This window comes from Octodon degus, unplaced genomic scaffold (assembly GCF_000260255.1).
Source record: "Octodon degus isolate 3935 unplaced genomic scaffold, OctDeg1.0 scaffold00058, whole genome shotgun sequence".
Lineage (NCBI taxonomy): Eukaryota > Metazoa > Chordata > Mammalia > Rodentia > Octodontidae > Octodon > Octodon degus.
In genome coordinates this window covers 4886745-4912091 of record NW_004524634.1, presented here as the reverse complement: position 1 = coordinate 4912091, position 25347 = coordinate 4886745, and the positions used below count along the sequence as shown (strand labels likewise).

The 25347-nt window shown below is 40.6% G+C and overlaps 1 pseudogene; it reads left to right on the top strand.

The window, feature by feature from the left end:
• Nucleotides 1-7767: 7767 nt before the first annotated feature.
• On the top strand, nt 7768-10613 carry LOC101565639 (annotated as a pseudogene).
• Nucleotides 10614-25347: the final 14734 nt, after the last annotated feature.

Below are 25347 nucleotides of genomic sequence, written 5' to 3'. Positions count from 1 at the left end.
GGCATCTAAATATTATAGGTGTTTGCATTCAGCAAAACAATCCAACACAGTCCAGTAGTCCACAATAGTAGAGGGTTATCCGCAGAAGTTGTTGAGTAGAACCTTTACAGCTCAGCATATTAATAATGGCTTTACTTTATATACCTTGTTTTTATACTGTTCTGCTGGATGGTTAAGACCAAGATAGAGCAAGACCTATATAACAAGAAATGTAACTTTGGTATCTGAAAAGGTCAGCCAAGTACCCTCAGGATTTATCGTGTAACCCTATACGGCAGTTTGTAGGTCCTTTGTCAGTGTCAGCCATGTGGATGAGTCACGGCCATTGCTTGACCAATTTGCTCTATGTGAAAGCCTGAGAGAATGTTTTCTCTCCATGTGACTGTCCTTAGGCACACTATATATACATCATCGATCACATTCCTCTGTGGCTCCATAATCTCCTTGATGAGAAAATTTGGGGCACAACTGAGTTACATGATGTTACAGTATGGGTTCTCCTATGTCCTCAGTCTTCATTGACCTTGAAAGGTTAGGGCCAAAATGTTGGTGGATCTTGCAGCCATTCCTTTTCTCCAATTTTTGATCTGCAAACTTAGGTTGTTAACCCTCCATAAGAGAAGCTTTTTATTATCCTGCAACATATGCAGTTTGGTTTACCCTAACTATCTGTCTAAATATCAAACATCTTAGGTATAATGTGGAACAGGTATCTTGCATAAAGTATTGACGTGAAATTAAGTCCTTACAGAATATGAAGAAAAAAATTTAAAAATAGGAATAAACACATATTTTACACAGAAATTTAGAAATCTAATGATATACAGCATTGTAGCGGTACAGTCCTGTAACATTTTTTTTGTTTGTTTGTGTCCTTTTCTTCATTTACTACACATTTAAGAAAAGAAAAACAAACAAAAAAAAACCCTTTACTTGTGAGACAGTATGGTAATAATTGGTATGTCATGACAAGAAGCATGTAATTAGGAGACCAGAATGACAGGCATTCCAAGCGTGACCCTTCTATTACACATTGCTATCTTCAGTGCAGTTGCTTGGCTCATAGGTATCAGCATATATAGTTAGTCAGGTTGAGAATCCTACCAATTAACTGCTAGTTTCAAAAGCCTGCTGATGTTTCTCAGGATCATTGCCTTGCCCGTCTTGTGCACACAAGTGTACAGCTTTGTCCCTGTCCTGTTTCCCAGCTTTTCTCCTTACCTTGTCCTCATTGTCCAGTCCCCAAGTACTTGCTTTCCTTTTAGTTGTGTTATACCTTTCTATTTGTATTTCTTCTTTTAAGTTTTTTACTAGGGAGACTATATGATATTTACACATGTGCACCGGGTTTATTTCACTTATGAGTATATCTTCAAGTGGCATCCACTTAAATATAAATGCTTCAAGTTTATCATTCTTTAAAGCTGAATAATACTCCATTGTATAAAAATATCACATCCTTTTCAACCATTACACATGTGATGGGCATCTTGGTTGTTTCCAAGATTTGACTATCACACATTGTGCTGCTATAAACATAGGTACACATATATCACTATGGTATGATGTTTTCAGTTCCTCTGGGAAAATTCTCAGTAGGGGGATAGCTGGTTTGAATGGGATTTCCAGTCCTAGTTTCTTAAGGAGTCTCCACACTGATTTCCATAATGGTTACACCAGTCTACATTCCCACCAGCAGTGGAGAAGGGTTCCCTTTCCCCACAACCTCTCCAACATTTGTTCTTTGTTGATTTGTTTATGGTAGCCATTCTTTGTGGGGTGAAATGGTATCTTAGTGTTCTTTTAATGTGCATTTTATGAATGGCTAGTGATGTGGAGCATTTTTCATATATTTATTCACTTCATTAATTTCATTCTCTGAGAAGTGTGTGTTTATCTCGGATGCCCATTTGGATTGGGTCCTTAAAATTAGGGGCCCTAATGTATTTTAGTTCTTTAAAAGTTCTAGAGAACAGACCTTTGACTGAGTGCTTATTAGTTAAGATTTCTTCAAAATTTGTGGGTTGTCTCTTCACTTTGTGGGTAATTTCTTTTGATATGTAAAAACTTCTCAGTAAAATGTGGTTCCAATTCTTAATTCTTTCAAGTGTTTCCTGTGCGATTTAATTTTTGTTCATGAACTCTTTGCCTATCCCTATGTCTTCAAGAGTTCCTCCTACTTTCTCATCCAAGAGATTTAGTGTTTCTGTTTTAATGTTCAACTCTTTAATCCATTTTGACTTTAGCTTAGTGCGTGGTGATAGACCTGGGTCAAGTTTTAGTTTTCAGCATGTAGAAAGCCGGTTTTTCCAACACCACTTATTAAAGAGGATATCTTTCTTCCAATAAGCATGTTTGACCCCTTTGTCGAAGATCAGGTGGCTGAATGTGTTCATAGAGGTCTCTGCATCTTCTAATCTATTCAATTGATCCTCAGGTCTATTTCATTGCCAATACCATGCTGATTTTATCACAGTACCTTTGTAGTATAATTTCAAGTCAGGAATTGTAATGCTTCCTGCCTTTTCTTTGGTGGCCAGGATTGCCTTTGCTATTCTCGGTCTTTTTTTGTTTTCAAATAAATTTTAGGATTGATTTCTCTAGGTCTGGGAGGTATGTTCATGGCAATTTGATAGGAATTGCATTAACTCTGTACAACAATTTTGGGAGTATCACCATCTTCACGATGTTGGTTCTTCCTATCCAGCAGCATGGAATATCTTTCCATTTTCTGAAATCCTCTACAATCTCTTTTTTAAGAGTACTGTAATTTTCCTTGAAAAGATCTTTAACATCTTTAGTTAGATGAATTCCAAGGTATTTCCTTTTCCTCGGTGCTATTGTAAAAAGTATTGTTTCCCTAATTTCCCTCTCAGTGTGTTTGTTGTCTGTGTAGAGGAATGCTATTGACTTTTGGGTATTGACTTTATAACCTGCTATGCTACTGAATTTCTGTGTTGATTCTAGTAGCTGGTTGGTGGGGTTTTTTGAGTCTTCCAAGTAAAGTATTATGTCATCTGCAAATAATGATAATTTAACTTCTTCTTTGCCTATTCTTATTCCTTTTATTTCTTTCTCTTGTCTAATGGCTGTAGCTAATGATTCTAGAATTATATTGAATAGGAGTGGTGATAGAGGGCATCCTTGTCTTGTACCAGATCTAAGAGTAAAAGATTTCAGTTTTTCCCCATTTAGAATTATGTTAGCCATTGGGTTTTCATAAATATCTTTTACCAGATTGAAGTTGAGGCCATCTATTGCAATTTTCTGTAGGACTTTGAACATGAATGAGTGTTGGACTTTGTCAAAAGCCTTTTCTGCATCAATTGAGATGATCATGTGGTTTTTAGTTTTCACTCTATTGACATAGTGTATTACATTATAGATTTTCAAATATTGAACCATCCTTACATCCCTGGAATGAATCTTACCTGGTCATGGTGTATGATCTTCTTGATGATTTGCTGTATTCTATTTGCTAGTATTTTATTGAGGATTTTTGCATCTGTGTTCATGAAGGAGATTGGCCTGTAGTTCTCTTTCTTAGTTGCATCTTTCCCTGGTTTTGGTATCAGTATAATATTTGCCTTGAGGAATGATTTTGGGAGGATTACTTCCTTTTCAGTTTCATGGAAGAGTTTGAGGAATATAGGGACTACATTTTCTGTAAATTTCTTGTAGAATTCAGCTGTGAATCCATGAGGACCTGGACTTTTCTTTGTCGGCAGGCTTTTTATTACATCTCGTATTTCATTGGCTATTATTGGGCTATTGAGAGTGGTTATATCTTGTTGATTCAATTGTGGTAATTTGTACCTTTCTAGAAATCTGTTTATTTCTTTTGTGTCTTCTGTTCTGTGAGAGTAAAGATTCTCAAAGTAGCTATTGATAATCTTCTGAATTTCCACTGAGTCTGTGGTAATTACACCCTTTTCATTCCTTATTGCTTGTATTTGAATTTTTTTCCCTCTGTTTGATAAGGTTAGCTAGGGGCTTATCGATTTTATTTAATCTTTCAAAGAACCAGCTTTTTGCTTTGTTAATTCTTTGAATTGTTTTCTTTGTCTCAATTGAATTAATTTCTGCTCTAATCCTTATGATTTCTTGCTGTCTTTGGGCTCTGGGTTTGGTTTGCTCTTCCTTTTCTAGATGTTGGAGGTGCAGCATTAGGGTGTTTATTTGTTCCCATTCTCTTTTCCTTATATCTGAGTTTACAGCTATGAATTTCCCTCTGAGAACTGCTTTCATCGCATGCCATAAATTCTGAGAAGTTGTGGTTGAATTTTCATTGAATTGTAGATATTGTTGCATTTGTTGTTTAATTTCATCTGTGACCCATTGATTGCTGAGTAGGGTGTTGTTCAATTTCCATGTATTTAGGGGGATTTTCTGGTTTCTTTTGTCACTTATTTCCAGTTTAGTTGCACTGTGGTTCAATAATATGCATGGGATAATTTCTGTTTTCTTGCATATATTTAAGCATGACCTATGGACTAATATGTGGTCTACTTTAGGAAATGACTCATGTGCAGCTGAAAAAAAATGTGTATTCAGTTGTAATTGGGTGGAACACCCTGTTTATGTCTACCAAGTACATTTGTTCCAAGCTCTGGTTCAGTTCTGCTACTTCTTTCTTAATTTTTTATCTGGTTGACCTATCTTTATGGGATAAAGGAGTGTTAAGGTCTCCTGTTAAGATTGTGCTATTGGATATTAGATATTTTATGTCAATTAACGTTTGTCTTATATAGTTCATGCTCCCGTGTTTGGTGCATACATATTTATGAGTGTTACCTCTTCCTTTTGAATTTTTCCCCTAACCAGTATATAGTGGCCTTCTTTATTTCATTTGATCATTCTTGGTTTCAAGTTGAGACTGTCTGAGAACAGGATTGCTACCCCTGCTTTTTTCTGAGGTGCTGGGCATGTAGTATTGTTTTCCATCCTTTGACTTTCAGCCTATGAATTTCTTTATGAGTTAAGTTTGTTTCTTGTAAACAGCATATTGTTTCCTAACTGTGCCAATCTCTTTCTCTTAATTGGTGTATTGAGTTCATTCACATTGATGGTTATAATTGAAATATGTTGACTTATGATTGACATGTCATTTACCTGCTGTTGTTTACTCCTTTTTTTCTTGTGTTTAATTGTTTGCCCTATTTAGTGTGTTCCTTCTGTTCTCATGGTGTAGTTCTGATGATTTTGGTCCCTCTCTAGAACATTTTTCCGTAGCCTGTGTAGGGTTGGCTTTGTCATCATGAAATTCTTCAGTTGTTCTTTGTCGTGGAAGTATTTCATTCCTCCATCAAACTTGAAAGAGCGTTTTTCAGGGTATAGTAGTCTGGGCTGGAATTTGTTTTCATAGGGAATTTGTAGTACTCTGCTCCATGCTCTTCTTGTCTTCATGGTTTGTGAAGAGAAGTTGGCCATAATTCTGATGGGTTTTCCTTTGAATGTGATCTGCTTCTTTTCTCTAGTGGCTTTCAGTATGTTATTCTTGTGCTGGATTTCTGGGATCTTGACTATGATATGTCTCGGTGTATTTTTAATTGGGTCGAAGTTATTTAGCATTCTGTATGCTTCGGTTACCTGAATGTCAGATTGTTTCCTCATATTTGGGACGTTTTCCGCTATTACTTCTGCCCATAATCTTTTCCCATCATTTGTATTGATTCCATCTTTTTCATTGATGTATATTAGTCTCACATTGTTCATCTTTGTATCGTCTTGCAGGTGATGAGTTATTTTTTCCTACATCCTAGTTGTTTTTAACAGATCTTTTCTTACCTTTTCACTAGCTGCACCTTTGCACTAGCTGCACCTTTCACTAGCTTCTTCAAGATCTGAAACTCTGTCTTCACTTTCACTCAAACAGTTTTGCAGGCTTGTGATTGATATTTTAAGTTCCTCTACATCTCTTTGACTCTGCTTCACATGATGTATTTCTTTCCTGTGTTGCTCATTCAAGGAATCCATCATTCTTTAAATCTCCTTTATTTTTTTTTATCAATATCTTCTTTAGAGCAGTTATTAATTCTTTTACTGCAGAATTTTTTTCAGATTGGGTTTCCTTCATATGTTTCCTTGTTTGGTTCTTTAGTTCAGATGCTATGAATTCAGTGATTTCTTTTTTTATTTCAGAAATGAATTCTGCTTTGAGTTCCTCTATGCCTTTCTGCTGTTGCTTATTTACTTTCGACGCTATTAATTCATACATTTCAGCTGATCTAGTGTCCTCTGCACTTGTTCTGGGTGGGCATTGTGTTTCCTGCATATGTTTCTGTATTTGATTCTTTAGTTCAGATGTTATGAATGCAGAGATTTCTTTTTTGCTCCAGAAATTAATTCTGCTCTGAGTTCCTCTATAACTTTCTGCTGTTTCTTTGCTTCCCATGCTATTAATTCATACATTTCAGCTGAGCTAGTGTCCTCTGCACTTGTTCTGGATAAACTCAAAGCCTGATATTGCACTTTGCTCCTTGTCTTTATCATTTCCTATAGCACTGACCTCTGAGCTTTGGTGTAGATCTTTGGGGGAGTTATATCCTTATCACCTCATGAAATTCAGGTATTGATATGCGAGGTTCTAGTTCATGCAATTTCTTGTGCCTAGCTTGGGTCTGGCTACTGTGCTCAGCTCCTTCCTGTTGTTGCCCTTGGAGGTGATCCTGCTATGCCTTTCTGGTAAGATGTTCTCTTCCTGGATTAGCTGTGTGGTTTTGACCCTAGTCTCACTGCAGGGACTTTAGCTCCAAGGTTTCACCCCAGGCCTGTATGCCAGGCCTGGGCTGGGTCTGGAGAGGTTTGGGCAGGGGCAGGAGAGCTCAGAAACTCTCCTACACACTCACTGGTCCTGGATTTTGGCAGGTTTGCAGGTCTCCCAAGAACGTGGCAGAAGTTCTCATTCCAGGGCAGGCTGTGCTGGTTCTGGAGGACGGAGGAGGTCCAGAAAGCGCAGGGAAAGTCCTCTCATGCAGCAGGCATTGGCTTGGACCGGTGGGTGTGGACAGAGCAGGTGCTCTCCCACACACTTGCAGGGCCTGGGGTTGGTTGGATCTGACACTGAAATCTCATGAGGAGCTCCTTCTGTGGAAGATGACACATCACTGCATCTCTGCCACATCCCAAGTGTTCATTGTCCCTTGCCACACTGTAGGAATCTGTTGGTCTCAGTTGGATCAGTTCTACCCAGGGAGAAATGGCAGCAGGAATGAGAAAAGATAGAATAGACAATAAGACAAAAGCTGGGCTGAGTGGTCACCCATCTGCCTAGTAGGCAAGACTAACTCAATGCACAACAAAACCTATGTTTATTTACATTTTTGCAAAGTTAGTAACATGTGACACAAGGTTTCCCAGTGACTAATAACTGACCTTATTCAGATAGGAAGTTTATCTCAGGACTGAGGTAGCTTGTTTGCTTTAGGCACTGAGGCCTAGTTCTGCCTATACACATTTGATCAATTTCCTAGCTTCCATGGCTCCCAACACCACACAGCAAGAACAGGGGAATTTCTGTATAGAAAGGTTAAATTTTTCTGTCCTACTTCTTCACAGAGTTTCAAGAAGAGAAGGGAAATGTCTTCACTGTTCTGTGAAGCTATTGCACACAGGAAGGATTGAGCACATTTGTGAAAGGGAAGCAATTCCTCCATATAGGTGTCTTCCATGGAGAGGGAACAATGCTGTTGCTTTGCCTTGCCTGTTTTACTGAGGTATATTCTCAGCTTAAATGTGTAAGAAATTACTCTGGTTACTCTGAGCCACCACCATGGCCCATAGAATCTTACCACTGCCCTACTACCTGTGGGGTGGATGTCATCTCTGCATAAAGCACACACCTTGTACAACAGGGATGTCCACAGGGTTGTTGAAAATCTGAACAGAGGAGAGAATGTATGTGACTGCTATTTCTGGGTGGCTGAGTCTGTATCACATGACACTATGGGAAGAAAGGTAGCTGTGAAGGACATTGTTATTGAGCTAGGTGAACTGGACACTGCCCTGAGATAAGAAAGCTTCAGTGAGAGGCAGTTTCAAGGCTTCTGCCATGTGTAGGGAGCCAGGGTAGAGAGTGCACAGGGCTGAGTGTGTCACACAATAGGTGCTGAGGTCTGAAAGAGGCAGCATGAGGGTCCAGAGCTGTCATGAAGGCAAAGACTGTTGAGCTGTTCCAGATCCTGTGTCCCTATACCAATAATTCCCAGGGTTCAAAAGGTGAGACAAAGATGAAATATGCCGACTCTGGCACCTTCCTGCTCCTGGACCTTGCTGTTGATTAAAAAGCATTCCTGAACCAACCAATGAGCTACTGCCCAGAAGTGGGGCAGATCCTACAGTCTCTCCTCAGAGTCTTCTGGAAGCTGAAGGCTATGGCTACTCTTCACACTCTTGGCTCAGTGGTATCAGGTAAAAGGACAGGGGTTCAAATTCAGGCCTCTCAGTGTGGTCCCAAAGATCCAAAGGGTCTTGGGGAATCTCAAAACTGGGCATTTGAGTACATAAACATTTTACCTTTTCAGCAACCAATACATTTATACTAGGACAAATGAGGTTTTGCTAAATCTACTGGATAATACAGGATTCCTCCTACAGATAGACCTTAGAAAGGGACCCAAGGGCCACGCACACCAGGTCTGGATACCACATGTGCTATCTGAATTTACCAAGAGCTTCAGAGAACCAGAAATAAGATAATGCAGTTGTAGTGGAGGGGAGGTTCTATACTTGTACTTCATAAAATTTTTCTGTTAAAGCCTCAAAAATCTACAAAGCGGGGCATTGTTTTCTTCCCTGTTCTGCAAATGAACAATCCATGCCCAGGGAGATTGAGTGACATATCAAAGGTCACACAGCTACAAATGGGAGGAAAAAATGGGAGGAACAGTGTTCCAGTACTGTGTTTTTGCCCCTCACCTTCTTCTGGTGTAGAGAGCCCTTTTTAATTCTCATGTAGGTCCAGGAAGTTTATATTTGTAATACCATGGATAAGTTATTGGAATTCCATTAAGTTACTTCCAATTTACCAACTCCAGTGCAATGCACAGCAAGAATACAGACACTAAAGCATATTTATACTCATGGGGAGTGAAGGGGTCCTAAGTCCAGCCATGGTGATGGCTATCCAGAACAAAGGGCTTGACCCAGGACTGCACACAGATTTTAGTCAGTCATGGAAGAGGAGTGGCTTGAGGATGAATGACTGAGAATTGCAGAAAGTAGGTGAGTACCGTAAACTCAGCTAGGTGGGAGGCCTGCATTTACCTCTCTGATGTGCAAAGAGAAGAATATGCAGAAAAAGTAATTTGCATTGTACTATTGAGATAGTCTCTAATGTTCTGGGGTCAGTGCTTCAGCTCTGATGTGTAATCTTTCAAGCCCCAGGAAATCAAAGTCTCTATCTTGAGGCTCTATCCCAGCCGGCAGCATGGAGCATTGGCTCTTTGTCCTGTCTCAACCCAGCTCATATTAAAGAGCAGCAGGTGTGGATTATCAGAGAAACACATGAGCCATCTTCAAAGACCACCACCAGCACCTCGGCTAGTCCAATATGTATTGCTTAAGGCCAACTGAAGGGATGAAGAAAAATCCTAGCCAGTTCTGTACATATCAATACATGGAAATAAGATTGGGCACAGCCAAATAGAGATAACTGCTCTTCTTTCAAGGACAGTCACTCAGGTGGTCCTCTACATTCTGGCAGTGGTGGGCTGCTTTCTTTGGGATGATAACAGAAGGCCACACATTGAGCAAAGCATCCATGGTGCCTGGGCAGATGCCTGGGTTCCTGGGGTTTTCATACCATTTTCTCTTTCTTCAGTAGGACTACAGGGAAATCATATGGGCAGATTTTCATGTGTCTCCAGGACTGTAAAATTTTAGACACAGAAGCAGTACCATGGCTCCTTATCACATCTGCATCTACCAGGAGAGTGACCGAAATCCAGTGCTGGACTTGTACTCGAGAGGCATGGCTGAGCATGTCCCTGCCACCTTCCACTACATGCTGAAGCTGCCTGGAATCCTACTGCTTGAGCTTGGGGTGCCCCTCTCCCTACTCCTGTTCTCTGGCTCTTGGCTCTTGGCTGTCATGTCCAGCCTCACTCTGCTCCTCTTCTTGTGGTTCCTTGCCAGATACTCCTGGAAGCAGCATGTGCTCACATGTTTGCGCACTGACCTGGCTGACATCACCAAAACCTACATGAGCACATCTGACTCCTGCTTCTGGGTTGCTGAGTCTGGGGGGCAGGTGGTGGGTACTGTGTGTGCTTTGCCAGTGGAGACTCCACCACCAGCTGTTTCACCTATCAGTGGCCATGGAGCACCGAGGAGCAGGGATGGCAAAAGCCTTGGTCAGGACTGTCCTCCAGTTTGCTCGGAACCAGGGCTATGGTGAAGTTGTGCTTGAGACAACTATGATACAACACAGTGCCCTGGCCCTTTACCAGGGCATGGGCTTCCAGAAGATAGGCCATTATTTTGTGACTATGTTCTGGAAGCTAACAAATATTCCTGTATTTCGTTTAGTGTACCACCTTGATTCTCATCAGGTTGGGGGCCTGTGATTTATCAACTTTGTACTAATCTAAATCTGATTGTATCTGTACTCAGAAATCAACATTTCCATTAAAAATCATAAAATTTCATCACTCGTACCCATCTGAGTCCAGCATTTTTTTTAATCTTTAAAAACTATCTTTATTTAAGACTCTGAAGCATAGTTAACACCATAGGAACGAACTTGCAATACATATTTAAGAAAGTCTGCCATACATTATTCCTATTGTAGTTGGTCTAGATACTGACATTCTTCATACAATGCACAAATGATATTAGCATCATCCCTGAAAAGAACGGCTAACAATGACATGAGCTGTCTCAACAGCAGAATTTCCAATTGTCCTACTACCTTAAAATAGGAAACTAAAACATGGGAGGCAAATTAAACACCAATTTTCAATTCTAGTGTGGTGTTTAGGGAAAATGAAATAGGACTAGAAGGGAGAAGCAGTAAGAGTTAAACATCTAGCATAAAAAAGGAGGATTGACCTCCCACTACTGTTTAGAGGAATTGCTCTAATGTCTTTCAGAGTAGGAATATAACTGATTTAACACTCAAAGTTTTAAACAAACGATCTAATTTCTATCAATTACAGAGCCAATTTTATTTCTTTGAAGACTGTAACTGCATATAAAGTATAAAAATAATAAACAATTTAGGGTGACCCAATTTCTCACACTTATCTAAGTTTTACTATAAAGTAGTTCATGAATCATTTCACATTAATACTTGTTTATACCCAAGTTTAAAAGACTATATGTGAAAATATCAGATAAAAACAAACCAACATATAATACTAAATTTTTAACAAACCCCCCCTGAAAATATGAGTATTCAAGTCAAATATAATGGGATTATAACATGGAACAGAATCTGGCATTTAAAAAATATTAGGATTAAGTCAGATTTATTGCTATATCTTATCAACCATAAAAATATAAAGTATAGTACAACCACCATGCCAAATTTGTTAAGTATAAGAATATTAATATAACACGACATACATTTGTAATATATCCACTGATACAGTGAAACTTTATTCAGAATAATTTGAATTGATGAAAGTCTAAAAATGTGAATATTTTTGTTGTTGTTTTTTTTTGGCGGAACCAGGGATTGAACTCAGGCCCTTGCACTTGCCGGGGAAGTGCTTATTCCACTGAGCCATCTCCCCAGCCCCCTATAAAATTGTGACTATTTTAAAAAGATATACAGTTTAAGCACTCACAGGCTTTTTTTTTTCTTCCAAGCACATAATTTGAAATATGCAAATTTGCATTGGCCAAGTATTACCTAACATAATAATTTTGGGTACTTGTTTTAATGACAAATCAAAATTGTTTTTAAACTAGTGTTCTTAAATAAATGACTCTGAAATCTAAAAATCAAAAACTTTTCAAAATTAAATTTTTCTTTAGTCATTACTTAATTTTTTTATGTATTTAGTACAGGATTTACAGGGTCTCAGTACACAGATTGGACTCGGAGTGATCCTCCTGTTTTCAGCCTCATCTTCCCAAGAGCTGGGATTACAGGTGTGCGCCACCACACCCAGTCTCAGTTGCCATCTCAGTGGGCCCCAGGGGCGGGCTGGCATGGCATCATTATTTTTATTAACAAATCCTTTTATCAGATAGTACAAAATAAACAGCATTCAAGTCCTTCTATCATTATTACAAATTCTAAGTAAATGTTATGATATCTTAGTCATGTCTTTTTATTTATTTATTTATATTTTGGTGGAACCAAGGATTGAACTCAGGTCCTTGCGCTTGCCAGGCAAGGACCTGAGCTATCTCCCTGGCCCCCTTAGTCATTTCTTAATAAATGAAGATTAATATTACTCTTTGCTTATGACAGTGAATGATATTGTTTAATTAACAGTTCTTTACTTAAATCAAAGTCTGCTGTGTAATAATAGTATGGGTTTTCAAAAACTCTAATACACACTGTCAGTTAAGATAACTCCTTCATAAAATATACCTGTAAACAGATCTGATTTTTTTAAATAGATACAAATTTTAATACAAATTTTAAATAAGTATTTTCTATGTGTCATGAGTTGCTGACATCAAATTTTACTTCTTTTTCACATTTCAGACATCAGACCATCTATTAATTCATAAATATTCATGTTTTACATCCTTCATAGAGTAGCTTAAAATGTATCAACATAAGAAATAATTAGTATTACATAGTAATTTCCTTTGTCATAGGAACAAATGTTGGACAAAGTCTGGAAACATTTTATTTTCCAATTTGAATTACAGTAATTTTGCCACAGACCACAGCACTAGTGCATGTATTACTTTAGACATGCTCTAAGAACAAAACAAAAAATTACTGCAAAAATACATGTCACCAATGTGGAACACACTCAGATTATAGAGTACTGAACTAATATCCCCAAAAGAGGTATATGTAAACAGTACATAAGGAAGAAATAGTTTTAATATGAAACAATTATTTAAGTCATACACATCATGATCAGAAGCAGGTGAGTCCAGAATATTTGATGGTGGCTTTCAATCAGTGGCAGCTCTTCTCTGCTCTCTTTGTTGATTGCCTCCTTCTCATGTTTCTAGTGTCATAATAATTTGCTTTAAAACCAACTATGTCACATAATAGACCCACATTTTCTCAAAAGTTATGGGCCAGCAGTTTGGCTGCTACCTTCATCATCTTAGGATATCTCTACAAATGTCCTGAGGTAACTACCCTTTGGGGATCTGGGCTTTATCCTATTTCAAATGTCCAGTTCAGACAGGGTTCAAAGTCCCCAAAGAGGAGTCAAAAACAACAGAACAGAAAAAAGACTTCTCCAAACACTATGTCTAACACTAGTTGAAGTCAGAGGCAAGGGGTAGAGATTCAGTCCTATAAAAAGATTTGGACAGCAAATGTACCATGTCTTTTCTAGTCCCCAATGGGTGCCCAGAAGGAGAAAGGCAGATGAGGTCACAGGAGAGGATGTTTTCACACAGAGACCTGGATGTATTTGACCTGCATACTGATTGGATCCAGTGGGATAATCAGAGTAGGGTGTTTTTCTCTGTACAAGAAGAGGGAATGTTGAGCAAGAGACTGTCTTAGATTGGTCACTATTGAGACCCAGATTGGACACAGCTCTGTCTTCATAAGCTCCACTGCTACAGAATCATAGCTGCCTTCAACTTGCCATGTCATCCTGGAAGCCCCGGTGTAAGGGTGAGTGGGCACGCGGTTCTGTGCTGATTTTTGTAGGATTGTTCTTGTTCTCAGCTACTTTATCTCTCACACTATGTGGCTCTGGTGTCTTTCACTGCATCCCCAAATCTCAGGCCAACCTTTTGCAGAATGCATGAGTGCAAGCCCCCTCAGCCATGATCTTGTAACATGCAAGCAATGCTGTGGATCTTCTAACTGCACGTGTGCCTTCTCTACTGAAGGGTTTGTTGGAGCAAACCCTGCACCATTGTGCAGTTGACTCTGACACAGTCCATGGCACTCATGGCCTCTTTGCTATGTGGAGTTCCTTTGCCACATTCATGGTGAGATTCCAAGTATAATTGACTGATGGTCTGGGCCCAAAGGCCTCAGGTCTTTCTCCCTCCTTTCTGGTCAACTTGACCCTGGCCTTGATGGTACCACAATTCCATGTGTTAACCCATCCCCTTTCTTTGGGTTGCCTCCCAGTGCTCTTCTGAACTCCATAATTCAGGCATCTACTACACTCCCTCTAGGCCCCTTCACATGAGTGTTCTGTTGTCTCCTGAGCTGCCTTGCTCTCTTCTCCCTTAGTGATGTGGTCCTCAAAACAACACACTGAGGTGGGAGAAGGAAGACGAGAGAACACCACACTTGTTGCTGGTACCAGTTCTTCTTGCCCAGCAAGTCCATTTCCTCAGGAAGAGTTCCCAGTGGGGATGAGGCTAGATTGTGGCATGAAGGAGACCAAATCCTCCCCATGCTTTGGAAAGTTAATTTAAGACCAATGAAATGGATTTTCATTTCACACACTTCTCAACAGGCCCTGCTAGGATGAGGAGCCAGAGAGCCAAAGAAGCCAAAGAAGGGCTAGGAAGGAAATTCTGTCACGCTGAAGTGAATGGAGGAATCCCGCACACCAGGAAGAGCAACCCCATTGGTGGAGGCTCCCACCAGCACCTGGGCCTCTACCCTTGGAACCCAGATGCAGCCCTGAAAAATGGCCTTCCCAGCCTGGCACTTTCAACCTTTACCACCCTAGTTCTGTTGCTGATCTTCAAGCTCCTTGTTCCTGTTAACCTGAGGAAGAAAAGCTGAGCAGACTGGTTTAGGACAGTTCTGGGTGTGTCTGGATGACTTAGACACAATAGGCTTGTAGTGTGTCTGGAATAAAAAGGGAAACAAAAGGCTTGTAGTGTGCCTGGAATAAAAAGGGAAACAAAAAGAGCATCATTTTTGCTTCTTGGGAGCAGCTGCAGTCTTTGCCATTGTCTTTAGACTTCTCTGTATGCAGCTTTCTACCATAGATTCTTCAGACTGTCCCAGCCTTCGGTCCTGAGCCTTCCATCCCAGACCTGTAGGCTTTCTAATAAAGAATTGAACAGGACTCTGCAGTGCACTCCAAGCCTTCCATTTCAACAGAATCCACCTGCTCTCCAGCTGGCAGGGGTCCTATTGCACTCTTTCACACCTGACTCTGTGGGTGGCTCTTGTAAGCCTACCCTGTAAATTCTTACACAGTATACCATCAATCTTTTGCTCTAATGAACCCTGAATGTTACAGTGCCCTTGACCTATCATATTCATCCCCCTCTGTTCACTCATTCCTCTGTGGGCCCAGAAACTTCAGTTTTTACAGAAAGAGCAAGGAGGACTGGGCTAGAAAGACCTCTTTGGAGCAGGAAAGAAACCTTTCATCCTGTTTCCATTTGGTTATTGTTGTAATTTAGTCCTTGGCAACTCAGTGTGGTTCCCACAACAGATGCCCTGTTGCCTACACACCTGTTAGAACAAAAGTAGTAATAAACTTTACATTCAAAGGCTAAATATTAACAAATATCAACCCTGGACAGCATCCTCCTGCAAGCAGCATGGCAGCCAGCTCTGAAGAAAAAGAGTTGGGCATTAGTGTCCTGGGCAGGTTGATAGCAAGGGAAGGAGGTATCTGCTCCTCTGGCTGACTCCCCCTCTCATCCTCCAGGACCAGTTGTACAGCCCACCAGGGGGGAGTCACACTTCTCCCTAAAAGACTTGGAGGAGGAGCCCAAAGCTGTGTAGGTGCACAGGTGTTTGTGTTTGGGGAAGAGCATGACTGGGTCATAGAGGAGGCCAAAGGCCACAGAGAGGTCAAGGAAACCTCACAAAGTGGTGCTCTTCATGAGAAGGAAGAAATTGTGCCCTGATTTGATATGTACAAGTCAAAAGCAAGTTATCCACATAGCTTGAGGTTCTCCGGGGTTTGGGGAGATGAGGACATAAGCAAGGGTCAGTTTCCTCTTGTGCTGATGGAAATGTTTGAGGACTTGACAAGGTGGTGAAGGTCAATCTTGTGAATATCGCTTATGCCGGAGACCACATGGGGCTTCTCCAAGCAGAGACCACAGGGAAGGACAAAACAGTGCAGCCTCAGGCACAAGGGCATATGTACCTTGAAGCTCAGAGAGCCTGTAACAAGTAATGAGAAAAGATGAAGGTGTCAATAGGGTTGGTTTCCTCTGAGGCTTCTCTTTGAGTCTTTCCACAGCTAGCATCTCCCTGTATCTCTTCACATTTTCTTTATTCTGTCTTTGTTTTTGTCCTAATCTCCTTTTTTTTTTTGGTGGGGAGTGGATAGTGTGTGCAGTAGAACCCCAGATCTCCCACACTCTACCACTGAGCTATATCTTTTCATTCCTTCTCTAAAAATGATGGCTGGCATATTGGCTTAAGGCTCTTGCTGCTGAACTCTTTTTAACTTGCTCACCTCTTCAAAGGCTTTATCTGAAAATGCAGTTTCTTGTTTAGATATTGAGGCTAGAATGTCAATTTATGAATTATGGGAAGATTCAACTGAGCATATAGTGGTTTAACTCACTGTTCTCTCGGTCTAGTGGATGGAACACACCCTGGTGTTCATATTTACCTTTATCCTGAAAAATACAGATAATATATTCTGCCACTGAGTGAAACTTCCAGCTCCTCTCTGCTATATCTATGTATATACATACACACACACACACAACACACACACATGCACACACACACACACACACACACTACATATAATTTATTCTTAAAAGAGATGAGCTCTTGCTATGCACACCAAATGGCCTCTAAGACAGGAGCTCAAGCAATCCTCATGCCTCAGCCTCCCAAGAAGCTGGGACTACTGTGTCACAGTACTGAGCTTTATATTTTTATTTTCTAAGCAATGATTTTCATTTTTTTGTGGAATTTTTTCTCTTTCAGAAAATATCACCATTCTTTGGCTAGAGATATAGTTCTGTGGTAGAGCAGAAACCTAGCAAAAGAGAATTCTTGGATTAGATCTCCAGTACTGAAAATTTTTTAAAAATAATACATTATCTTATATTTCTAATGTTATGAGTCTTTAAAGTTTATCCTGTGCCTTGCACCAATTTTATTTTTCATATTTGTTTTTGTATCTGTTGGACATGTTGGAGATGCTCCTATTATACATGGGGACCATATTTCTTTATCCATCTATCTGGCCATAAGACTGAGCCAAAGGCTGATAGGAATATTATTATTGAGTTTGGCTATATTGATGTGGCTAGTCAGTTTGTTTGTTGTTTACTTTCCCCTGCAGAATATATTTCATCCTTACTTTTCCCTGACATCGATTATCTTTAAAAATTTTACCTCCATCTCTCATTTGCCATTTATCATCAATCCCAGTTTCTTGGGAGATTTTTTGTTTTATTATTTTTTAATTTTAATTTAATATTTTCCTAAGAAAGAACTTGCCAAGGACTGTGAATGTGGAAAAGGAAGATCAAAAAGAATTTACAGTAAATTTATCTTCAAAATTTAAAATGGGTCACTTCACAGAAAGACTTCAGCGTTGGTGGAAATTTTTCTTCTAAAACATTATTCCTGAGTTGAGTTTTTGTGTAAAATTAAACAGCTTACTTATTTATTTATTCAGGTACCAGGAATTGAACTCACGCAAGCCAGGCAGGTGCTGTGCCACTCAGCTACATCCTTGGCCCTAAACAGCTTTTAATAACTGGCTTGCTGTTGTGAAAGCCTCAATGGAATAAAATAGCATGAAAATGGAAAAAGTTCTTATAACTGTTCACCACTGCAAACAAAATCAACAGGGTCAGTTACTCTCCAGAGCTCGCCTTTCTCTTCTAGTGCCCCTGCCCATGTCCACCACTTGTCCCACTGCAGGCTGGCCTTGCACTGGCTGTGCTGTGGTCAGAGCCTTCTCTGGTGTGTTGCTAATCAGTGGCTTTGCCTGGACGCTGCATTAGCAGAAGGCAGTTCCACTAAGCTATAGTTGAAATGGCTATAGTTGCCTATATTTTCAACATCCTCCTCCTCAAAACTTTCCATGTAATAAGACCTGTTGGTGTTCTCCTGCTCTGAAGGGAAGACTGAGATTTTGTCTTACACGTCTTTCCCTATCATTTGCTGGGGGTTAGGAAGAAGCTAGGGATACAGGTATGAGTCAGGGAACTGAGGATTTAATTGCCACTAACCTCCTTTTGGTGTTAGTTCCCAGTCAAGTAAGCATGCACTATAGCAAAGGGGTGCAGTTATCTGAGTGCCCTGAGTCATAATCTCAACCTACAGCATGAGTCTACACTGCTAGTCTGCCGAGAAGCTTATCTGGTATATTATCTATGCTTCTGTTCCAAGGAAATTCTAACAATGGTCCCAGAATTGTATTAAGAAAACAAGTCAATTTTCGTTATTCTCCTCTTGTGGCCCTCAGATTCCATTTTCAAGACTTTTATATGTGACTGCAAGTTGTCTTTTGATTGCATGGTGCATTAGTTACTCTTCTCTTGTTGCTGGGACAAATACCTGACACTCAGAATGAGGGAAGGAAAGGCTTATTTAGCTCATAGTTACTGAGAGTCTCAAGACACTGGAGGAGAGGCTGGGGCGCTGCTGTGTCCAGGATGACCCTCTCCACATCTCTGAGAAATCATAGGCTAGCCAGTTTAACAGTTTGCCCCTCTCTCGCCCTGCCCCTCAGGCCCGGCCCTGGTCCTCCGATCTACCCCTGAAGCCACTCTTTGCTTCTCTAGCCATGTCTGCCCCATAAGGTACATGAGGCTTTGGGAGGACAACTAGACACAAACCACAACACATGGCATTGTGTTCATTTCCATACACCATGTCCTTTGGACTTCAGGTTGTTCCCTGGACTGCAGGGCCGCTTCTTCAGTCTCAGTGAACTTTTACATGAGGCACACATCCCCCATAAGTTCCTCTCTCAGTCCTACCCTCTTTACTACTCCCTTTTCCTGGAGGCAACTTGTGTCATTATCGATTGCTCTTATATTTCATGCTCTATGAGCAGAGGATTTAAGGCACTACCTTAGATATTGTTATAGTTTGTATCTCAGTGTCCCCAAAATCTCCTGTGGTCATGCATGTGGCTTTCTGGGGGTGGCTGGATCTAGGGGTTGCTAATTTTCATCATTTTCCCCAGGCACCTGTGTTAGATTCATGCATACTGGAACTATCTGTAGTCCATCCCTTCTTTATTAATGAGTACCATTCCATTATATAAGTTTTCCACTATACATTCATGTGTTGCTGGCTGTTGATTATTTCCAAGTTTGTAATGATTATAAGTGAAGTTGATTTGGAAATTCATGTGTAAGTGGCAGGACAGTTCTCTGGGTGACCTATGGCTAGTATGGTTTTTCTCCCTGTCCTCTTTTATGGTTTTCAAGAATAACTGATCCTACCAGAAATATGACATCTGCCCATTAGTAGAGACCAGTAGGGAGATCAACAACCACAACAGGTCCTGTTCTGGTCCCACTTAGTCACAGAAATCCTTTAATTCCCTAGCTCAGCATGTCATGGAGCTGGTCCTCTTCCCAAGCAGGATATGCTGCTTTTTGGAGACTGTCAGTCAAGGTGAAAGTGGTGCATCTGCAGAAGAGTCTTCAAGCATCTGGAGCAGGTTTCCCGAGCCTTGGGAGGCCAGCTCGCAGGGAATCCCAGGCTTCTGTGTCCTATCTCTACTTGCATATGTGGGTGGTCTATCCTAGTGGATTCAGACAAGCTGCCAGTCTATGCGATGTGAACCTGCTAGATGTGTTTTCATTGCACCTGGGTAAATACTGAGGAGTGGAACTGGTGGGGAGGCTAAGTATATGTTTAACACTTTCAGAGAAAATGAAACTTGTCCAAACTGGCTATACCATTTTACATTCAGAACAGGAAGTAAAATATGAGGATCCCAGTTCTGCATTGCCACTGTTTCACATTTTATCTCATTATGTCATAAATTTACAATTCCGATGTGATTAATGATATTGAGAATCTCTTCTACTTTTTAAAAATCATTTGTACTTCATGTGTTTAGATCTGTCACCTATTCTGAATTAGATTTACTTATTTTTGTGTTGCAGGGTTTCTTTGGTTAAGTAAAAGAAAAACTGTTGCAGTTTTTGAGTTTGCAGGCATCCTAAGGGCATCACCATGAACTACATCTGCTGTGTTGTTACAGGCTTTTTGTTGAGGATGATGTTGTATATTTTAATGTTTGTTTCACGCAGAGTCTCCCAAGTTGCCCAGGCTGATCATTAATCTGTGATCCTCTTTGCATTTCTCCCCAGGAGCTCGGATTTTATTGCTTCATCTAAGGTAGCTGGCTTGTAATTTTGTAATATAATCTGGATACTACTCTTTGGTCAGAGTTTAGAAAGGAAATACATGTTGAGGGTGTAATTTGATGGTATAATGTGTATCTGGCATGCCCAAGTCCCAAGGTTCAGTCCACAGCAGTGAAAAAAAGAGCCAGCAAGGGTAAGCACCCACCTTCCTGGTATAGCAACCACACTGAGCTCCGTCTCAGATCTCTTTCCTTGGTTGCCTTGAGAGGTCCCCCAGGCACACACAGTTTGCTTCCTGCTGCCTTTAGGCACTACTTCAAATGGCTTTTTCTTCTCAAAAGATTTCTGAACTATCTATTTAAAATAGTGCTTCCTGCAGCCTGGATTTGTTCTGTTTTCTACAGAGCATATATTCAACCCCTAGTTGAATTTGTTCTTTCCCTATAAAGAAAAATACTGCATTGATAAAGATAAGCCCCAAGCATGAAGAAAATGGAACACGATTTACACTGGTTAGCCTCCGAGGCTTTTAGAAGGATTTCATAAAATTTTGTGCCTACTGTAGATAAAGAGGCTGCCTTCATCCATGCGTGGTGTCCTGTGAGTCCCATAAGCCACCGAGGGTAGTCAGCTCCAGGACCCTCTAACTGCTGGAGGGTGGTAAGCAAACATAGTCCTACCTGCCCTGGAAACCAACTGACCAATTTCAAGCAGTGGAAACAGCCACAGTGGGAAGAGTTCATCTAGGTCAAAGCTTTCTTCTGTACAGAAAGAAGCAGAGAAAGCTTCTGTGGAGAGCAACTGAAGCTGAAGAACGATCACACATGTGGGGCTAAAGCAAAGCCAGCCCTGAGAATGCAGAACACCTGATGTGAACCACATAAACATGTTCCAAGATATGCGGTGCCAGGGAAAGCCAGGGGAACAAGTTGTTTGGTAGAGGGGCTGACAATAGCCTCCCAAGTATGTAAATAAACACATTGCTGGGTGGTTCTTTTTATCCCACCAGAGAGGAGGCTCCCCCTGACCTCAGCTTTCTGCATTCTGCCCTTGTCTCCATTTCCTCATCCTTCACCATCTTCCCCTTGGGAAATTCAGGACCTGCTCTGGTCTCAGCAAGCCACAAACAAGGTTAAGAAAAAAAAAAAAAAAGAACTCATAATCAGACCTCACCTTCTGCTCCACACTGTGGGTCCTTCCCACCTCCACCTGAAGTGACATAGTAGCTTCTGTTGTACTTCAGCAGTGCTGAGATGACTCAGACTGCAAGGTCCCTGGATGGACTAAAGCAGTGGCATGGAGCCTATGGCATGCGTGCAGCAGGGGGCACACAGAGCCCACTCTGTCAGTTTTTTATCACCTCCACAAATAGCAGGGAAATGACAAAAAGCCGTTCTGGATTTATGCTCCAGAGGCATGGAACGTGTGTGGAGCATATTCCTTCTATTTTCCACCACACGCTGATGCTTCCTAAAACTCTGCTGCTTGTGGTTAGGCTGTTCCTCTGTGTGTTCCTGCTATCTGGACCTCGGCTTTTGATTCTAGTATCCAGTTTCCCCATCCTAGTTTTCCCACAGCTCCTACAAAATAACCCTGGACACAGTATGTTGATATGTTTGGGTACAGACCTGACAGACATCCCCAAATCCTACTCAGAAGTACGTGGCTCTTGTTTCTAGGTGGCTGGCTCAGGAGGGCTAGGGGTGGGCACTGTGTATGCTTTGCCATTGGAAAACCATCCCTTGGGGAAGAATCAGTTGTAGCTGTTTCATCTCTCAGTGGCCATGGAGCACTGAGGAGAGGGACTAGGGAAAGCTCTGGCCAGAACTGTCCTCCAGGAGCAGGGCTACAGTGAAGTTCTGCTTGACCCCAGCATACTGTAGCAGAGTGCCGTGGCCTTTCATCTGTGTATGGACTTCCGATGGGCTTGTGCTTCACCTGTGGGGTTGCAAAACTATTTGTATTACTTAATATACCACCACCTTTCTACTCAGGAAGGGATTCTATTGTCTCTTTTCTCATATTTCAGTCAGAATCTGGTCACTTCTACTGTGGTAACAAGCAAACCCTTGCATTCCAGTGGTGTGAGCTCCCTGCTGGTGGACACCACTGTCTGACGTGCTTGCTAGTGGGCTGAGGCGGAGATGCTGCTCCCTTCTGCCTGTGGTGCCTATGTCTTATTTCTCTAGCACCATAGTGATGTTGCATTAAAAACATTGCAAAGCAGTGATACATGTATAGGACCAGGGATATAGCTCAAAGGCACAGAGCCTGCTTGGAAAACGCAAGGTCCTGAGTTCCACCTGGGTGCCAAAAAACAAAAACAAAAACAAAAACAAAACTTTTTTTTTCTGAGTGTAATGGTTCATATACTGTAGCAATTTGAGAAATTTAGAAGTTCAACTAAGCAGCTCAGTAGGGGGCCAAGGTTCTCACTTTGTAAACATCCTCATCCCGTGTAAGAGGAGGGCGCCAAGATGGTGTTAGTACTGCACCCTATCAGCGGGTGGTGGTGGCCTGCTTACAATATGAGGGAGGGGAAAAGGCAGCTTTCTTGCTCTCTCTGCTTTTGCTGTCCACGCCACCATAAACGGTTGCCCCTCTGCCCACCACCCTGCTTTGGAGCCGGCTGATCATGGAGTTAAACCTTCACAAACTGTAAGCTAAATAAATCTTTCTTTCCTTAATTTTGGGTGCCACGTATTTTGTCTCAGCAACAAGAGAAAAGTAACCAAAACAGTCTGAAAACACCCATGTTTTCTGGGCTCAGTCAGCTTCATGAAACTCAGGATATCTTTGCAAAAATCTGGGTTTTGACCGAAGTTCTACCATTCTAGTAGTTGGCTAAAGACAAAGTTGAAAGTTATTGTGCAGCAACCAATGCAAAAGCAGAAAAAAACAAAGACTTTCCCAAGTGCTGCCAATGTAACTTGTGGAAATACTATATACCTGACTCGGGGAGAAATTGATGCACTTCTATAGGAGAGTTGCTGTGTAGCCACGCAGCAAAGGATATGCGATCATGAGAAGAACTGGGGCAGTGAAGCACCCAATCTGGGTCTTCCAACTGAGGGCTGGAGTGAGGGATGTTTTCAAGGAGTTGAACCTTTGTAGTGCTGGACAGGCTGATCCTGTGGGCCAGAATGATTGACAGTAAATCAGACATGAAGCATTCCTGTGTGTCCAGGAAGATAGCATGGCCTTGGTGACTCCCAGGCTTCTTCTTTGGGGTGCAGCCTAGTTCCAGCCTTTTCTTTGTTACTGTAGTTTTTAATGTAAATATCTTCCATTCCCTTCATTGGACTGATTCTTAAGTATTTTATCTTTTTTCTTGATGCATTGTGAAATGTGTTTCACTAATTTCTCTCTCAGTGTTTGTCATCTGTGTATAGGAATGTTATGGACTTTTTAATGTTTCCTTTGTATTGTTACTCTATCAAATTTAATTATTAAATGTAGGAGGGCTTATGATAGAGATTTTGGGGTCTTCTATATAGAGAATCATGTCATCAGGAAATAATGGTAATTTAACTTTTCCCTTTCCTATCCATATTCCTTGGTTTCTCTTGCCTAGTTGCTCTAGCTAATGTTTCCAGAACTATATTGAACAAGGCAGCTGAGAGTGGCATCCTTGTCTTGTTGATTTTAGAATGAAAGCTTTCAGTTTTGGACCATTAACAATGATGTTAGCTGTTGGTTTGTCATAGATGCTTTCATCAGATGGAAACAAAGACCTTCTATTCCAATTTTCTTTAGTGTTTTTTTTTAAACCATGAATGGGTGTTAGACTTTGTCAAATGCTTTTTATGTATCTATTGTGATAAAAATGAGGTTTTTGTCCCTGTTTCTATTAATGTGGTGTATTGTGCTTATTGATTTACATATGTTGAACCATTCCTGCATCTCTGGGATGCATCATAGTTGGTCAAAGTGTATTCTTTTTTTTTTTTTCATTCACACAGGGTCTCACTATGTAGTTCTTGCCAGCCTTGAATTCACTGTGTAGCCCAGACTGGCCTTGAACTTGAAGCAATCCTCCTGCTTCAACCTCCCAACTAGTGGGGTTATAGGCATGAACCACTATGATGGCCACTGTAATCTTTTTGATAATTTGCTTCTTTCTGTTTGTCAATAGCTTCTGGATTTTTGCATTTATGTTCATTAAAGAGATTGGCCTGTAGTTCTCTTTTGTGGTTAGATTCTTCTCTGGTTCTGGTATTGGGGTAATGCTTACTTCCAGGAATAACTTCAAGAGTATTGCTTCCTTTTCAATTTCATTACAGAGTTTGAGGAGGAGTAGCATTTGATTTTACCTAAATTTCTTATAGAATTCTTGTGAGTTTTTATAGAGTTCATCAATGAATCCATCAGGACCTGGCTTCTTTTTTTCTGGTAGTTTTAATTAATTCTTAAGTTGCATAATATTGCAGTATTTGGAATTTTTATATTTTTTGGTTCAGAATCGGTAGTTCATATGTATCTAGGAAGGTATTTGTTCTGAATTTTCCATCTTACTAGAGTGCAGGTTCTCAAAGTAGGTAACAATGATCTAGGTTTCTGCAGAATCCACTGTAATTTTACCTGTTTTATTCCTAATTTATGCATTTCTGTTTTTTCTTTCCTTCTTTTGATGAGGTTAACTAAAGGTTTGTCTATTTCAATTAACCTTTTAAGTAATCATTCTTTGTAGTGTTTTCTTAGTGTCAGTTGCATTAATTTCTGCTCTGATCTTTGTAACTTCCTCCCATATAGGTGCTTTGGGTTTTACTTGCTCTCCTTTTTCTAGAACTTTGAGGTTCAACATTAGGTTATGAATTTGAGCTCATGCCTTTTTTCTGATGTGGGAATTCACCACCAAAAAATTTTTCATAGTGCTACATTCAGTGTTTCCATATGTTCCAGTATGTTTTATTGGCGCTATCATATAATTTGAGAGACTGTCTTATTTTTTCTTTAATTTGATCTGTAAACTATTGGTTTATTCCAGAAGGCATTATTTAATGTCCATGTGTT